At 36.8% G+C, this 15159-nt stretch overlaps 1 protein-coding gene across 1 annotated transcript in view; it reads right to left on the reverse strand.

Annotated features, from left to right (window-relative positions):
* LOC109911059 (DENN domain-containing protein 1A-like) overlaps window positions 1–15159 on the reverse strand; it is a 209631-nt gene that overhangs the window by 29870 nt on the left and 164602 nt on the right. The window lies entirely within an intron of this gene.

The raw sequence follows: 15159 nt of genomic DNA on the forward strand, positions 1-15159 counted from the left end.
AAAGCAATGAAAAATGGAAGGCATGTGTTCCATACCATATTTTTTAAAAGCAATGAAAAATGGAAGGCATGTGTTCCATACCATATTTTTTAAAAGCAATGAAAAATGGAAGGCATGCGAAATATTTGGGTTTTTGTATCATAAAAGTTTCTTATAAAAAAGAAGTGGTTTTATATTACATGCTACCATGCAACTACAACGCTACATTACTAAAAGCCTCATATGCGTATAGTTTTTTTTTAAAAAAAAGTCTTGATATCAAATTTTGCCTGCCTACAACTGAAACAATGCAATTAAGGAAAATGCTGGACAGCAGAATACCTGTGCAATCAGGAGGCAAAAAAGATAGGGGTATTTTGGTTTTGGGGGGGGGGGGGAACTATTCAGGTAAGGAATCTCATGCTACGTTTGTTAAAAACCCAAATGGAAAATCAGACTCAATTAGCAAATAAAAGATAGCTAATATCCAGGCTTTCTCCACATTTGTAAAAATATGCACACGATGCTACGTTAAAATCATTACACCAAAATTAGGAATTTATAATCTTGGATTTCTTAAAATCCTTTTCTTCATAGTCATCACCTTTTAAATCTGTAATATTATGTTAAATACACTTCCCACTATGTACGGAGACTTGGCAGCACCACAAAAATCAAGCAAAACAGTATTAAGTTAAAAATATCTACAACTCTAACAGTTTCATAATATATTGCCTTTAATGAACTATTTTGTTGAAAAAATATCAGTATCTTCACATGGGTGGGGGGGGGGGGGGAAGGAATATTTTTTAAAAACCCCTTTACTACAAGATGCTCGTTCTGTGTTTGCAACTTACAAACCATGTAGTTTATATTACACAAACAATTTTTATAAAATGTTTGTAATGTTAATTACACTTTTTATTAATATATTTTACATGTGGATGTGAAGTAGCTAATTAAATTTTCCTGTAGTCCCAGCAAACCAGTTCAAGCTGTGGCTGGATTGCCTAAAGCCAATTTGAACCATCCTAATAAATTAAACATTACTTTGCACACATAACAGTTCTCTTATCAGCACTCTTGAACGTTGAGCACTATACATTTCTAGCAGTAACTTGAGGTCATGCAATCATAGCAAATCATGAAAAAATATTTTATACTCAAGTTTTCAGGTAGAAATGTTCTGAATGATATAGTGCGACGTTGCTGAAACCACTGCTGTAATCAAATGACAGCAAAGAATCCGGCTTGTGATCCATTACTCCATTAACCCATCAGCCACATGTTGCAACAGACCTGCCATCTACTAAGTCTGTTTGGTACTTCAAAATAAACTCTCGACTCTGAACAACCAATTGCCTCTGCTGTAAAAGTAACTTCTATTCATGGCAGAGCCATTTCAGAGGCAGGGAAAAATAAACAGCTAATATAGTACGTCAGACTATACCATATCAGACTAAATTAGCCCTTCTTCCACTTCCAGGAAGTCTCACATTCTTCGCTACAATAGATTATTGATGTTATTTGCCCATACCTTTCTGCAATTACAAAAACTTATTCCAGTGCAGTCCAAAACATAAGGTAATTCATACAACACAAAAATTGCTTATTGTCTTGTAAGCTCAGATGCCTATGCTTATCAATTAGTTTTCAATACTTTTCTAATATGTCATCCACTTTACAGAACATAGTTTACCAAGGACCAGGGAGCACTAAATGTCTAAGCACCATTAAAAAGGATTTTAAAATACAGAAATGCTAGTTGTTCACAGAAATCACATTATGGAGGAAACCTATATTCAAAGAGAAGTGTGCACATAATCCAATTTTACAGGTTTAAAAAGGGTTGTTATATGTAATAAATACCAGATGGCACAGATGACCATGCAATGTTTTGCATATTACAAACCATGCTGAGCTAGATCTTGTGTCTATGGACTATGAAAAGGACAGAAATTTATTTCATTCAATTTAATATATTCAAATAGCTTTCTAGACATAATCAGGATGGTCTTTTTGTGCACACTAAATTTGAAATGCAGATCCAGCTGGCTTATGTGAAGTAATGTCAGCTAAATGTAGAAAAGCATCCTAGATGCATGTTTACATAACAAATTCAATAATTACAAAATAAAATCAGGAAACAGCCAAGTCTGGTGAGGTTTGAACATTAAAGGCAAACAACTGAACAGAACAATTATCAAGTTACCTATGCTACACATATGTAAAGTACTGTACACTGAAACCAATATCACTTTCATTTGGAACACTGCATCAAAAAGGATTACTATAAAAACAAGAAAAACAGTCATAACCAAGCTATGGGTATTTCATTCAATACCTTTTTAAGGATTCAAGACTGCACACTGTTTTTCCCCCTGAAAATCCTATTGTTTCTTATTTCAACAACCATTATTTTGTGATCTTGTTTGAGGCTTGTTATTTTGAACAGGAAACTGTATATACCAAGCAGTCACATCTGTAAAGAGTAGGGCACGATCCGTGTCTCTTATGGGATTCAAAGCAGCCGTGTCACTGCTGGCTTTAGGACATGCACCACCTGTCTCCATTCCCTTAGGTTCCACTCTTTTCATTATCAAACTACTGCTGACATTATAAGCTTCAGATGCACTGTCTAAAATCCTTACCAATCAATATTTTCAACCATACACATACTGATGACTACAGCACATTGATTAAGATAGCTTCAACTGCAAAGTTTTAAGCAAAAATACTTAAAGATGCTAATTCCAAACAAAATCCTGCCATGCTAAACATTCAATCATAAATTTATTCTTCTTGACCATATTGAAAAAGTTTATCAATTATTTTCAGAAATCAAGAATCAATTTACATAATTGGGATGCAGTCACAACATAGGTTTTGAAGAGAGATTTTCTACTGTTAGTTACAAAGATAAAGCTTCTTAGTTGTCCCCTAACTAGCAGGCCCAGTAGTTGCATATATTTGCTTTCACATATACACAAGCTTCTATCCAGGGACAAACCTGCACAGCAGAAAAAACCACCTCTGGTTACTCAAATGGTGTGGTTATAAAATTTGACATCATCATTTCAATTAAAAAAAAAAAAAGAGGCTCACTAGCATGATTGGTATTCACTCCACTAATTTTTTCCAATTCTTCTCATCAACAACTTCATAGAGCTGAAATTCCCCCAAATTGATGACCAGATTTTGATGTTTATTAATTAAGCCCCTTTGAACTATTTTGCTCACTAACACCTTAAGCCAGTTCTACTGATTAGGTCATCAGCATAAATTATTTAAAACAGAGATACAGAACGACGAAAAAAAATTAAATCATAATTTTCAGACTGACTGTTACATAGGTTTGCTGGTGATGGCAGTCCCTGGTTATTTAGTCCTCTCGACTCAATTCTGAAAATACCCAAAATTAACCAGTTACATTTCAAAATGATCAAAAAAAGCTCAACCCATTTGTTTATCAGTTTAGTTTGGCTTATTTACAAATATTTTGTTTAAAATTTGAGGATAAATAATAGCATTAGGGAACTAGCTCCAAGGCATACAGAGCTCAAGAATGAAAGTTACAGGAAATCTTCCATGGAGAGCATTTTTACATTTCATAATACTTGATAGTCAGTTAACATTAATAAATCAATACATTTAAGTAAAACAAATGCAAATATAACAGACTCTAGGCTTCTTAAACTTAATTTTGAGAGGTGTTTTCATGTGCTATTCAAATGCATGGTAGACATCAATTTATAATTATCAGTTCTTTCTTATATAAAAAAAAGACAATTCATAGAATTTGCCAGGTGGCAGTTCTTCAGCCCATTTTGCCCATGCTAGCACTTCAAAAGGACCAATCAGTCACAATCAAATCCACAGAGATGCACATGAGCAAAAATTGGCACAATTCCTTCACTTTTTTTGTTATCTGCCTGCTGAGGTAGACTCTATTGATCTTCTGGTATAATTATTCCTTTGTGTAAAGTTCCAGTAGCGATTGTTCAGTAGTGATTAAGAGAGGAGACAATAAATCTTGGGCCCAAATTTAATATTCATATTTTAGTCTTGGAAACACAGTTTCCACTTGTACACTGACGACAATCAGCTTCTACCTCACCACCACCAGTAGTCAATTATCAGATGGCTCATCCAACATCCAGCATTGAATAAGCAGATATTTCCTCCAATTAAATATTGGGAAGTGTGAAGTCATTACTTTCAGTCCTTGCTACAAACTATATTCCCTAGTTATCAACTCCGCCTAGTTCCCAGTAAAAGTATAGCATCAATTTTAAATTTCTCATCCTTGCTTTCAAATCTCTCCGTGGCCTCACTTCTCCCTATTAATGTCTTCTTGCCAAGTCCTACACCCTACCACTACTGATCATAATCCCCTCATCCACTCAGCAATATCGGTGGTCAACTAATTCTTCCATTTGAGAATTACAAATTATAATTGCTCTTGCTTTGGTGGTCAAGCCTTTTCCTGCCTAAGAACCAAGCTCTGGAATTTTATCCTAACTATCTCTTGCTCTCTTTTATTTGTTGAAATGCTCCTTAAAACCTGCCTTCAAGGTTAGGTTTCTGTCCTAATATACCATTTTTATTATTCATTCGTGGGACATGGACATCACTGACAAGGCCAACATTTATTTCTCATGCAAACTGCCGTTGAGAAGTTCATACAAAGCTTCTTACTCAAGCTGCTGCAATCCTTGTGGCATTGACACATCCAAACTACAGACAGGTAGTTAATTTGACCAAGCAACACTGAAAGAGCGTATTTCCTAAAAAGAATGGTACGTGACTTTAAGGGGAACTTGCAATAGGTAGTGTCCCTACACACCAGTAACCCTTGTTCTTCTAGTTGGCAGATGTCACAAATTTGGAAAGTGCTGTCGAAGATTTGGCCTTATGCAGCTCAGTGTCAAATTTTGCTTTGCAATGTCCCCAAAAAGCACTGAGGAAATTTACATTCAAAGCACTACACAAATAATAGATGCTTTTGCTGGTAAATTTAGCCTGTTTTGCTTTGTTCGCATTTTCTGTATGAAGGAAATTCCATGACATTAGCTAAGGGGGCTGTCCATGCCCTTACCAACATTCATCCCTCAAATCATAATAGTATATCTAACTGCTATTTGTGGGACATTCATCACACCTCTAACAAGCACCAATGTCCAGTCTGTCTCTCTCAAACAATGAGCTCACTTTCTCTCCTCTACCGCAGCCCACCACTCTCAGTCTGTATTTCTGCCTGGCTGTACTTTTCCTGCGTTACCCTGCACCTTTCCTTCTAAAGAGGCTAACAACTCTGTTTGACATGCGAGTAAGAATTCACACGGGACCACCATCTACTTCATCAGTTTCAGTTTCCAGGCTCTCTTCCCAGAATGCACGGAGGATGTGGAATGAAGCATCATATTCATATGAAAAAGAAACTTTCAAGTTTCCTCTGTAAAAATCTGATAACCATTGTATTTTTAACATAAAAAGCATATACAACTCATTGAAAATACAGCACAAAATTATCAATATATGTTATGCAAATGCAAGTTTGTGGACCATTTTTAGTTCCTAATGAGCATGGTTGACTTTACTCATCTTTCTATTCGTTATGGGCAATTTTTCTGTAAAAGGCATATTTTTAATTCATTTTCAGTTGATTAACATACAAGGGAATTTCCCATCCTACAGACATTGCAGTAAATGTAGATTTAGGGCAAACTTCCCAACCTTTAAAACACTAACATACAAAGGTGACATTTTCTGCAGCATTTTGTGCTCATTGACATCGGTATTTTGTTCTAATCCAAACATTACCTGCACTGAGTTATACTCCAAGCATGGCAGATCCCCAGTGCAATAACTCCTCTTTACTGATTATACTGGTTCCACCTCAAAATAACTTCATCCCGAAGTCATTGCCACAGCATCCAAATAATTAGCTTATTAACCCCTGGACATGACTAATTACCACTCATTTCTATTTAAAAACTGAGCAACTCACTCATACACAATATTTTATTAAACACCAATGAAAAATTGGAAAACTTTAAGTTTGAATATTATTTTGTTTTTTCTCCTTCTCATCCTCTCTTCCAATGCTGACTGACACAATTTACTGCTAAGCAAATAAAGTCAGTAATGAAGGACTCAAGTGTCACATGCAGGGTTTTGGGCACATGAACATACCTGTACATGCCCACTCCCAAAGAAATCAACTATCCTCTAAATACAACTGTAGTTTACTTTTATTTACCTTAAATAGGTTATGTATAAAAATGAGCTGTTATTTTAATTAATATCTTGCAGTCAAAAATTGAGTGTTCAATTGCCTGATCAACTAGATGACACAAGTTTCAAGGAAGAACACATGGACTGATGTAAATGAATTTCACAGCTGAACTCTAAGGGAAATCACAAATGAAACTTGGTAAGATTCAAACTATTTCCTGAAGGAAAACATGCTGCAATTCTCCATATCACACCTTTGAAATTAACTGTCTTTAGATCAAATCAGAAATTGCCCCAATAATATGTGTGATGAAATATACAGGGATTATTTTGGAGATGTATGTAATCCAGTTAATGAATGAATAGACAAATTAAATTAAATGATCTATTTCACCCTATCCACCACACACAGTTGTAAATGAACAAGGGACTTATGAATAATTCAACGGTAATATTTTTGCAAATACTCTACGTGTACGTGTAAAAATGTTTACTACAGCAGCCATCCTTCCATAAACACTGTACAAACTCATTAATCAAAAGAGTAAACACAATTCAACTGAAAGAGTAGTACTATTCTCCAAAACAGAAGGTTACATGTTGAAATAAAAGTGTTACTTTTTCTTGTGGAGGGCACAATAAATTACAATTGAATTTAAAATATTCCTGAGGAGATAATTCTGCTCAACATTTCCCAGAGATCAGGTTCAGCTGTAACATATCAACCTGGCATTCAACAGTCTTCTGATAGTCAAGAATAATGGCCATTTAAGAAACTGATCACACCAGCAATACCAAAATGGGTTAAAGCCTCAACAAAAGCAATTAAAAAGGTTTAATTAAATTATTCAATCTTTGCAAGGTAGTTTTGTGAAACAGCACTGCATTCATATTAATGAGCCAAAAACACGACATGCTCTCCACTTGAAAAATCCAGGGTCATTAGAACTCCTTCTAATCTTTTTCAGCTGTATCATTCTCCAAGTACTCAACCTGACAGAAAATACACGTCAAACTGTCCAGGAGTGGAGACCTACAAACAAAGATTCTGAAAAGTACTAACTCAGACTTTTTAGGCGTTTCTATAAGGATCAGCTGCCAGTTAGGAGCAAACATTGAAGTACCCATCAGTTGATATCACAGGAATACACTTAACATAAATCTTGAGGACTAAATTTGTCTACCAACTGTAGCACAAAACAGCTGGTAGAGAAACAGCGGCCAACTTTTCACTCTGCCTGATTTTTTGCCACGAAAATTCACATAACTGTAGTTCAAGCACTTATTGGGAAGTAGCTTCCTGACTTCAGTCACTTTTACTTAATTTGACATTAAAAGTATCAGTGATATTTTTCCAAGTCAAGGGAAACAAAAATGATTGCTGATTCACCTCAAGCTATTTGCTCTGGTAGCACAGACCAATTTCATATTCCTTAATTTACATGAGTTAAATCGAAGCTCTTGCCAAAATGTCTTTTTTTTTGGGCAGAACGCCTTTCTATCTACTTCCTCAGACAGATCAATCTGATGCATCAAACTAGGTCAATTTATTGATGGCATTACATCTAACTGACCGGTCCATCCAGGTCTTCAATTAACTGAATGAGACAAAAACAGTATGGGTCCAGCAACGTTGTTGGAACTCATTGACTATAATATCAAGTGCACTCATTTAACTGGCCAGAGGTTTTTATTATGAATTTGCTATTTGCAGGACATAGGTCAACAGATCCCATGCACGATAAGTTTCTCCACTCTGTTATTCAAATGATGACCGGATTCCAGCAAGACTCTTTGGTAATTACAATAATAAGTCAACATCACAAGCTCAAAACCTCATTTCAACTGCCAGTTAGGCATCAGATGCCATCTGCTTTCTTCTTACTAAATAGAACGAATATTAGATCGATTATCAGACTTATTACAATTTGGCTTTGGAAAAAAAAAGTGCAAGTTCTTTTCTGAGGAATTGAAGGGCTTTCCAGACAGGTTTACTGACATACTGGCACAAGTGGAAACCAGGCTGATTAGGCATTAATATTTATAGAAAAAACATTTTAATGGCACATACAAATATCAAAGCTGAAACACACATACATAACACTATCAAAGAAAACTATGAGTCAAATCAAACAGAGTAATATTAGAATAGGTTTCATTTTGGGGGTTGCGAATTTATGTACTTCTAAGTGTAAGGGCTGTTAGTGCTGGGAAATCAAATTGCAAACCAAGTCAATCTTCTTTATCCCCCAAATAATTAAATAAAGGCCTAACATCAGGACAGCATGCCGACTCACACTGATGAATTAGAAACAGTTCTGTGCTGCAGCAATACCCACTGCCAACTTGAATATAGGTAGCTAAAGCCAATTTATTAGTCAGCAGACAACGCAAATGACTGCTTCATGAATCAGAAATGGATTTCAATGCTAAGCAGTCAGAAGTGGACTGAACTCCAGTCCCAGAAGTGAAAGATCTGTCCTACGGTGCCATCCCGTCCCTAATATAGATTCTCAGGTCAATTTCCTGAAAGAAAACACATTAAGGCCTCAGCTAGAAACAATGGGAACAGGGTTATCCTCTGCTGTTAAAAGAAGCCAGCGGGGAAACAGTAGATGCTCCAAGGATCATTTTCTAATCCACACTTCTACAGGCAAGGAACCAAAATGACTGGATAAATGCAACATTGCAGGAATCTGTAATCAACTTGTTCAGATGTGTAATGACACACTTCTGGAGCAGGTGGGACTTGAACACGTGCCTTCAAGCTCAGAGGTAGCAACATTGCCACTACATCACAAAATATTGTAAACAGGACATTGCAAACATTATACCATTATTAAAAAAACACTGCAAGGGATTAGCCAATAATTATTTGACCTATCAGTCTGATTTTGATGATGGACAAATTACTTGAAACAATATTAAGAAATAGGATTAATTATTACTTGGAGAGGTACAGATTAAGCAAACCATGCTGACTATCCTTGATAACGGAAAGTGGTGTCATATTAACAACTGAATATTTTGAAAAAATGACAAGGAAGATTAAGGAGGGCAGCAGAGTATGTGCTGTCTACATGGATTCCACAGGGGTCTGTATTGAGTCCTTTGCTCCTGGGAGTATATATTAATGATTTAGCATTAAATGTGGGAGGCACATTTGGAAATTTGCAGAAGACAAAATTAGCCAGGTAGTTGACAGTATTAAGAATTGCTGTTGACTGCAGGAAGATGTCAATGGTTTGGCTGAGTGGATGGAAGAAGTGACAAATGGAACTCAATCCAGAGAATTTGAGTTAAAATATTTGGAGAGGACAACCAAAGCAAGGGAATACACAATAAATGGGTTGGTAAAGGCAGAAGTCTGGTCTGTCAGCTCTTTCTTTTTGTTGCATGGAAATGAAGTCAAAAAGTCACTGGTCTCTGAGGATTGGAATAATATTTCTACACTGTAATGCTCAGTAAAATGTCTCAATTTTTATAAAAAAAATAAAACTATCAGACTGAATTCAGCTTTCGACTGATGTGTTCAAAGAGTTAAAAATCTTAAGCCATGTACAAAAAATTTTGCTCAATGCCTGTTGAAATGGCAATATGCCTGCATGAATTCACCATCTGTGACCTTCTCCTGACAGCCTTTTACGCAATCTTTGAAAACTCTTTTACTCAGGTATCAGCTGTCTTCAAAGCTGACACTGCAAAGGCTTCTTTCAATCAATATTCGTCCACGCACAAATCAAGTTTTGCAAAGTCGTAGCTAGAATTTCTCTCCTGGATATTTCCAGACCTAGTGTAAAAGGAAGAGAAAGTAATTTCACAAATAGCAAACAGTTTATACAACTGTGTTTAACAGTTCACAGACGAACAAATATTTATTTAGCTTTTGAAATGCTTCCCTCATTTAAGCGTTTGTAACAATGGAACAGAAGTAGGCTGAACCAAAAAGGGTAGCTTAACGGGTGTTCCACTGCATAAATATTCAACTGAAGATTACAGGATTCATGTTCAGGCTTCTTAGGTTTCTCCAAAATCCACACAGAATTCAGGGGAACAAAACTAGTGAGTAGTAGAACAGATGTCAAACAAAGCTGCAGTCTGTCCTTCCTTTCTCTGAACTAGTACTTAGTGCTTTTATTTTTTTCAGTCAATATGGCTGGGTCATTCAATGACTTTCCTATAGATTCACCGTATTGTAACCGCAGATCTATGCACAGAGCCGCTGTCAGCATTCCCAAATTTCCCAAATGAAAAGGGCATTATGCTAATTCTTCATCTCTTACTCACTCAATCTCTCTAGCTAGACTCAAATGCAAACTCGGAGTATCCCAAGTCACAGCCTTTATTTCTAGCCTGTTCTGTTTGCCTTAGGGGCCTGCTGCTTGTTTTGACAGTGGATCCCCCTAGATAGTTGGGATTAGCAGTAGTTGTTTAGGTAAACTTGAAGCAAGTCCTCCCAAAGTACAAGATAGACATAGCTACTGATATTCCAGCTGCCACATCCTTTCATCGACTTAGACCTGCATTTGAACAGTAGCTACTCAAACCATAGGCTATATAAAAACATTAATACACTGAATTACTTAAGGTAAATTCAATCAATCTTTCATGCTGATATAGGAAGACTTCTCAGCATATTAAACAAATAAAGTGGAAGCAATAAGGCTGTCTCTAACAGGCAATTAACCAGAATACTACACAGTGCTTGCTAGTTGACAATCAAGTATATTTGATAAATTTATCAAGTATGCCTATGCTATGTGCAGAGTTAAATAGCGTAAAGCTCTAAAAGAGAATGCAAGAAAATCCTGCAGTGTCAAACCCTTACATTAATTGAAGCTCACATATTAAGCCTTTTCAGACAGTGGTAGATTTGAAATCGAAGTGCAGTTGTTTATGTCGTAGCACATAGAAACAACAGGTCAGTCATGTAAAAGAGAAGCATATGAATCAACCTAGGATAAAAATGTACAGCATTACATTTTTCCATAAATGTTTGGTAGGTTAGTGGATTTGTAATCCAGTGGATGGAGTTCAAACCTCAACATGACAATTTGAGAATTTGAACTCAATTTTTAAAAAAGATGGAACTAGTAAGATCAATCGTGAAACTATTGGAAAAATCTGACCAGTTCAACAATTATTTTTAAGAGAAGGAAAAATGCCATCCCTTACTTGATGTAGCCTGTACATACCTCCAATCAGCAGTCAATATGGATGGAACCAAGACACATTCTGGAGTGGTGACACAACAATCTGAAACATTAGTTGTTAGGCCTGTTCCTCTAAGTAGGATTATGCCAGGCTATTGCCTGACAAGTTTGAGAGACAACTGTCACAACATGCTTCAGTTCCTACGTCAGTGAGCAAGGCCAGGAGCCTTTGTCACGTCCTTAATTTATGCATAGATTGCACCTAAAAGGACCATCCAGTTTTGTTTCTTGTGGTTTGACAGACTTTGGAGAATGATTAAAACTAAATAATGTTAGTGGACAGATCAGTACAAAGGATCAGTACACTGCAGGGGAAAAAAACAGATCAGACCACCCCCTGTCCTTTCTCTAAAAGATACTGAAACAGTGGAATGAATGCCATTGGGGGCTGGTGTACAGTGGGGTTGGGGGTGAGAGGGCCTGCCAATCCTTAATATTATCTCCAGGCCCCTTTACACTTAGTGGCTTCAGGTCAAACAGTGCCAAGATAACTTCCTGCTGAATACCACTTACCACAAATCTCAGTACTTCTTACTGTTGAACACGACCTAGTGAAGCAATGAGGAAAGGAGCAACACAAAACGAACTCAGCGTGACAGCTTCAATGATCATCAGGAGCAGCACGTAAGTAACAACACTGATCACATCTTGAAGAATACAGGAAGGCATTCAGGAGATGGTAAGGGCTTACATGAGAGAATGAATTATTTCATCTTATCCACATCAATCTGCCATAGTTGCATCAGTGACAGTATTAGTAGGAATGTGTAGGCCTGTCAAAGACCAAAGTCTGGTTTCATACCAAAGATGCCATTCATCATGTGGATTCTCATGTGCTCCATGGGACAAATTTAGCAGATCGAAACTGCATATCCATGGGGTACTGTTTCCCTTCACAAGTAGCAAAGTTCTAGATCACCTAAATCTCTATCTTCATGCCCCACATATCCCTCATTCCTCGAATCACATCAACCTAGATGACAAACGTTCACTCGATGAGCAGTATGTAAAGAAAACAGTGGCAACAACGTCAGATGTACCTGAAAACCAGCCTTTGAAGCTACATCACAGGACTATGTGCTTGCTAAACAAAAGAAACAGGGATAGATAACGTTAAACAATCACAGAATCATCAAGATAGGTCATGCTCTGCAACTCTCCCAAATCTAGTTACAAATGGTAGAAAGTCCTACAACCAAATCGGTCAACATTTGATGACTTTTCTTTGTTCGTTCAATTTATTCTAGTTATAGTCAGAATTGTGCTTTGTAAACTAGAGCAATATGATACATACATGATTTGATGATATCAGATGCTTGTTTTTCTTCCTGGTTGATCTATACAATTAATTTGGAAGATATTTCAACTTCCAGGAACTGAGTCTTTTTTTTTGCAAATATAAATGTAAAATAAGAACTAAATTTTCACCAGCTATGAAATTTCAAAAATAATAACCAAGTCTTTATGCCTTAAATATATTCAAAAATGCAGTTGATCACTTCAGGTTATTTTTGCTACAAACTGGAGAAACTCGACTGTCATTAAACATTTTTAAATGTACATGCAAAGTGAAGATTTTTAACCATATGCATCAACATTAAAATATTTCCATTCAACATATTAAAGAGCCCATGTTGCAGCGAGTACGAGCAGGCATTTCAATCATCGTTGATTTTAATGATGTCATTGATTTTAATGATTCATGACATCAATCTTTGAAGCTTCCAAATATCATTCCAATAAGGGAGTAAATTTACATGCTTTGGCAACAGCATCACCATAAGGCTCCTATTCTGAATCAGACGTAGCACTTTTGACTTTGGAATCTTCCCTCTACAACACATCTTTCCTTCTGTGCACTAAATTGGATAGGATGCATTTTTGTTGAATTGGTCTGATTGAAGTTTGTACACTAATGGCATCCCACAATTTGATGACCAAACCACACAAAACAGCAAGTAGTGCAACATGCATATTTCCACTCTTCATGAAAAGTTTTTCCCCTCCCCCGCAATGATCCAAATAATTCATTCAGGGTAAACCCTGAATTGCATTATTAACATTCACATCAAAAAACTGAAGTTAAAAACATAGATCCCTCAATTTGGGCGCTATATCGTCACACCATCTCTTGATCTCAATGGTTTGAGGGAAGTTGAACATGCCTCACACTAATGAAGCTCCATTCTTTAAGTTGTCAGATAACTAACCCACACACTTGTGATCCATAATTTCACTCCACCCTCACCCGTCCAACTGCTGTCACTGATATGCATAAACAATCCTACATGGGTTTTGATTTTCAGCATGGTTTTGCATTTGAAAATTCCCAAATAGCTGCTGCTCTGAAATCTTTATTGCGTTCAGCATTCAATTTGCCTCATTTAAGTACATACAAACACATTGAAGAGTCAGTGTTCTATCCCACTTATTATTTATATACCTCAGTTTGTTGGGGTGTTGGTACCATTTCCGGTTCTGTTTCTCAGTGTTTGTATACTGGATCTAATTCAACGTGTTTGTGATGGGAGTTCCGGTTAGAATACTAGGTCTGCAGGAATTCCCTGGCGTGTCTCTGTTTGGCTTGTGCGATTATTGATGTGTTGTCCCAGACAAATTCGTGTCTCTCGTTGTCCATGTGTAGTCAGTCAAGTGAGAATTGGTCATGTCTCTTGGTGTCCACGCCAGGGAATTCCTGGAGGCTCGGTATTCTAACTGCAACTCCATCAACAAACACATGGAATTAGACCCAGTGTACAATCTACTGAAAAATAGAATCGCAAGTGGTACCAAACACCCCAATGAGTTGAGGCGTATAAATAACAAGTGGGACAGAACACCAAAGCGTCACAGGACGTGCACTGACGATGTTACCTAGCAGGGTGACGAAACGTTTGCAACCAAACCCACCAGCTCAGCGAGCAAATCTACAACCTCATTCACAACCTGAGCTACAAATCTTCTCAAAAACTTTAAACATACAGATACATTGCGTTTCTGATGATTACATTTCAATTTTCAAGGACTCTTTCCAGTATGTACCTCAAGGTCAACCTAGTGTTCAGACCCTGTATACATTGCAAATTTGGTCTTAGGCATGCTCTTCAGAACAGATTCCTCTTTCTTCCATTCTCACACCAATTCTCCCAAACATGAAATTTCCTCACTGCAACACAGCCGCTTGACGAATCAGCATATGTAATGGCTTTGAGCTTCAAATCAGCTTCATGCTTCTGTTGAAAGACCTATTTCTCTTTGGTGTTTGCCACACAGAGCCTGCTGTGTATGGAAATGTTTTGCATATCTCAGCATTTCTGCAACAGAGTCCATATTGCCTGCTTGATGCCTTTCATCCAGTTAAAAAGCAAGTAAAACAAAGATGACTACTAATGTGATTATAGAGTCATAGCTAAAATGGAAGTCAACTTATATCCCAATACAAGCAAAAAAAGTGATTCTGGGGAGCAGAAAAACCAATGATGGCATACAAGTCAACTCTGTGTGCATTTTATAGTTAAATGTTTAAGTTTGTCCCATGTATTTGTCCTCTACCCATCATAAATATAACTTAAATTAGCAGAAGAGTGGATGCACAATACCTTGAAGACAGAAAACAAAAATAAATCCATTCTAATTTATACTATTAGTAAATGGGGGAATACAAATGGGATAGTAATACTGGCTGAACAGTAACACGTGAACAGTAACACGTGAACAGTAACACGTGAAC

Source organism: Rhincodon typus, chromosome 28, assembly GCF_021869965.1.
Source record: "Rhincodon typus isolate 14 chromosome 28, sRhiTyp1.1, whole genome shotgun sequence".
Taxonomy (NCBI): Eukaryota; Metazoa; Chordata; class Chondrichthyes; order Orectolobiformes; family Rhincodontidae; genus Rhincodon; species Rhincodon typus.